Raw genomic sequence first — 4,517 nt, forward strand, 5'->3', positions numbered from 1 at the left:
GGAATTAAAGAGAATGGCGAGAGGTAGTGTCTCTACAACTGAGCAGTGAAATCAATTGAGAAACTCCTCGTTAGACACAACCTTTCACTCATGGATAGTAGAATGGAAAAATGGCGTAATCATGGGTATTTCCATGTTGGAACACATGCTCATTGGGATGAAATATCCAATTGATGCTGGTACCCTTAAAAACAAATGTCCTTTTCTTCTGATCCAGTTCATCGACCTTTGGAGTGTGAGAGAAGCTCAAATTGGCTGATACACCCAAGAAATCAATCACATTCCAGTCGCAGACCAATTCCTGTCTGCCTGAGCGCCCTCAATGATGTCATTAATAGCTGAGCACTCGGACGCAAGCGTAAGCGGTTTCAAGGGTTCCAGGTATCAAACAATGACGGCGTCATTAGGTAGGAAGCCATATCGGCCCTGTGTCAGAGGGTCCAATTGTTTTGGGATTGGACACCACTCTTGGATTACAATAGCATCGATATGAATCCGATTGGAGACCTCCCCCTTTCCTTGATTCGTGTTTCAACAACAGCATCTTCCGACTCACTTTTCTCTACTTGTATTTTCACGAGCTTGACGAGTCTTCACCTCGGCAGCTATCCACACTTTCAACGTTTGCAAGTCTTCGTTTCCGACATATTTCAACATTGAATTGTTAAAAGTAAATTTTTAACTCCAATATATACGCATCAAAATATTCTGATACTTACAAGCTAACGACCTATCTGCATATATTCTTGCACCTAGATCCAAGTCTGGCTCGCAGCGCTGCGCAGCGCTGCTAGGCCATATTTGGAAAGCGCTGCGCAGAACGGGGTGTCTCAAAGCCGGCAGCGTTAAGGGCAGCGGGTCTGGGGTTCAGGGGGTTTTGGGAAGCTAAAAGCGAAGTTTTTTCTCGCAGCGCTTCGGAGCGTTGCAGGCAAAAAAAAAGGTTTTGTATTTTCTTAAAAAGAGAACGTAAAAAAACTGTAAAGAAAAGACCGTAAAGAAACATTAAGAGACTGAGACAATGTTTAAACAAAGTGTACTGTAAAGACTGTAGAGAAATACTGTAAAAGACAAAGGGAAAACAATTGAACTGTAAACATTATATAGAAACTTTTTAAAGGAGTGTAATGAAGATAAGATAAATAGAAGGTAAGAGTATCAAGTTAGTTTCAATTTTGTCTAGTCTTCTTGACCAGGAACTTCTTGGCATATTCAATCACTTTGCCCACTTCTGAAAAGTCACCAGTCAAAGGTATTCCTTCGATTACCCATATTTGACAACTAACCAACATTTCAATCAAGCGAGGGACTAATCCTCCTCGTTCTGCTGTACATACATGTCCCGCGATTGAGAAGGAACGTTCAGGGGCACCGGATGCCGCAGGTGTTGCTAAGTAGTCCCGAGCCAAAGTCGATAAGACAGGGTATTTACCTTCTTGAGTCTGTAAGAGATCAGAGATCAGCTTTGGTAATGAAGTATACAAAAGATGAAAGACGAGAAATTGCTTACACTCCACCACTCCAGAGCATGATCTGGGTTGTTCACATCGGGCGATACCATTGGGTCAATACCCTGAAGGTATCGGTCGAGCTCATCGAGGTTGCTTGAGGTGACTACTTTGTCATAGAGATGAAGGAAGGATGGTGCAACATCTTTGTTTGAAGTCTTGATTGCCAAAGGTGGAGAGACTGGTTGATTTTGAACGTCAGTTGCATCTCGTTGCGAAGTGAATACAGATTGTAGTAATTCTTGGGCTCGCTGGTGATTGGCCGAGTCTTCTCCAAAAACGTGAGAAAAGAATCTGACTCGTAATCCTGGGTGAAAGATGGCAGCAAGAACCAGGGTGTCGCATCCAATAGCTTCCTCCAGATAAGTTTTGATCTTTCCAATCATGACGTCCACCATAGGATAGAGCGGGTCGTTGATGTGCATATTATTTAATCGGCTTTCCATTGAGGACTTGAGCTCCACATACTTGGCGATAACCATACACCCTGTAGGTTTATCGCCTTCCATTTGTCGAGTCAGAATCTTGTATGGCTATCCCCAGACCCGGTCAGGAAATGTCTAATCAGTCAGGAGTCACGATGTAAGATAATAGCAAAAAATAAGAAACTTACTGTGAGTATGTCCAACATATCTCGCATAGCCTGCCAATCCCCCACCGAGAATTCCAGCTCTTTGAAGTACCCGTGTTTTTTACCATCTTTTCTTGGACGACGCTTCCTTGAGTGAACTTCGGTCAAGTCATCTCTCATGACTCGATCAATGAGCTGAATGAAGTACAAAGAGATCAAACAATTAGTTCAATTGTTCACTGAACTGGGGATCAATGCTTTGATAGAATATGTAAGACACTTACATCGCGCGCCTCCCACATCCGCTCCCAGCGTTCAGCTTGTATTCCCCACCGAATACCGTGGCCTGACAAGAGAGCCTTCAGCGCAGGTAAGTCGTCCAATTTACGTTGAACATTAGCTTGATGTCGGCGTCGATTGAAATCTGCACGGTGTCCACTGGAGCGAGTGAGCTTCTTGTTCACCTTATCCATCTGTAAGAGGTAATATGTCCCAAATTGATATTTCAGTCATGTGAATGTAAGCAATAGAAGGTATTACATTACTTACATCATTACTCAAACCTTTCATATAAGTATCCCCAAGGAGTTAAGCGGTCTTACGGTTACGGTAGTTTTCTGGCTTGTCTTCTTCTTCGCAATCTTCTTCTTGGGGGTCAGCGTTGGAATCTGAATCATCAGGTTCGCTGCTCTGATTACTTTCTAATTCGTCATTATCATCATCTCCACTCATACTTTCACTTTGATTAACTTCTAATTCCTCCAATCCAGACTTGAGGCCATCCAACTCGTCCTCCTCCTCGATCGAAGCCAACACTTCAACCGGTGGAAACCTACCTAAGGTGTTGTGGCGGATGCGCCTCGGTTTCATACCTAGTGCGTCCAGCCCGGCCTTGACTATCAGTCCCATTTTGTGACAGAAGCAACGAATCGACATCGATTTCGGATTCCAGCTGAGATCATGGCCTGATTTGTAACCTTCTTCACGGAGCTGACAATGCATCTCACGGCCTAGGGTGAAGTTGTTGCTTCCTGAGTCAGAAGCCATGGCTAGCATGTAATAAAGAAATATAAATCAGCATATCGATTTAAATTGAAATGAAATGAAAGTAAAAAAGAAAAAAGAAACTTCAAAGGACTTATCTTTTTATAGAGATCGTTCTTTTTTAATACAGTTACCATGGGCTCAGCAAGCAAGTTGCCGTTGTGATGCCATGCAACTAACTTCATACTTAAATGTCGGACAACATATTTCCAGTCCTTCATAACGTAAGAGACCGATGATCCAATGAATGCGTGAAGGTTTCCCTTCACCGTCCATACATCTTGAATCAGACAGAACTTGCTGTCCAGTTCCTGTAATAAGAGAAGGGAAGAATATCAATGAAAAGACGAGATAAATGGAGATGAAAGGAAAGGAGAAGGGAAATGTCAAGAAATGATAAGAGATGAAATTCAAACCTTGAGTTCCTTCTCAATGACTAGTCCACGAAGCAAAAGATACAGTCGTTTGGCCTCTTTGGCCGACCACTTTCGTCCAAAAACTCGTGCATCAGGTCGTAGCCAATACATTATTGACTTAAGGATCGTATCTTCAATACGAATGAAAGGCAATGCGTGCGCCACTTGCCACACCGAGAGACATTGATTTAATGTACGATTGGAGAAGGTCGGTGGTTCGTTGACAAAGGAAGTAAGAGATGTTTGATGATCTTGCTGGAGACGCTGAGCTCGGAGTTCATTCACAGTGGGAGGGAGCTTGGCGCCAGCGGCAATTGCCTGATTGCGACGTGGGCACCCCGCTCCAGACTTACCAGGTGCAGGATTACCATCTCAGTGCACTTTGAGGTTGGATCTTTGAGAGCTGGCACTGACTCGGACCTCCTTGTTACACCAGGTACAAGTATGAGATAGTCCCGGTTGGTCCTTTGCCTACAAGATCACTTATCGTCAGCTACACAGATACAAATACAAGCTTTGTAAGACAATATGAGCAAGATATCAGACTTACATCTTTTTTCAAATGCCAGGGAGGTCCAAAGTACTCGAATGGACAGTCAAAGTCGTCAGGAGCCTGATTCCTTTTGCGTTTTCTGAGGCGCGAGTTGTCCTCATCCGAGTCTTGTTGTAAGTTGACTTCGATCACTGGACCCGATTGGATTGGTACCTACAGATAGTGTTCAAAAACATGAACGATAGGAACATAAGATTGTCAATCGAAAATCGAATGAGATTTTCAGTAGATGGTACTGGACTTACAGGACCAGATCCTTGGCTCTTCTTGCCTTTTGAAGCAAGGATCCTTGAAGTAGAAGAAGAGACCATAGAAGAGACCATTCCACCATCGGATACTGATTGGGAGCGTTCACGGAAGGATCCTGTGCCAGTAGCCTGCGTTTAGAAGATAAACAATGAAGAATTATAAAGGTAAGATTCAAATAA

This window comes from Melampsora larici-populina, assembly GCF_000204055.1.
Source record: "Melampsora larici-populina 98AG31 unplaced genomic scaffold MELLAscaffold_36, whole genome shotgun sequence".
NCBI lineage: Eukaryota > Fungi > Basidiomycota > Pucciniomycetes > Pucciniales > Melampsoraceae > Melampsora > Melampsora laricis-populina.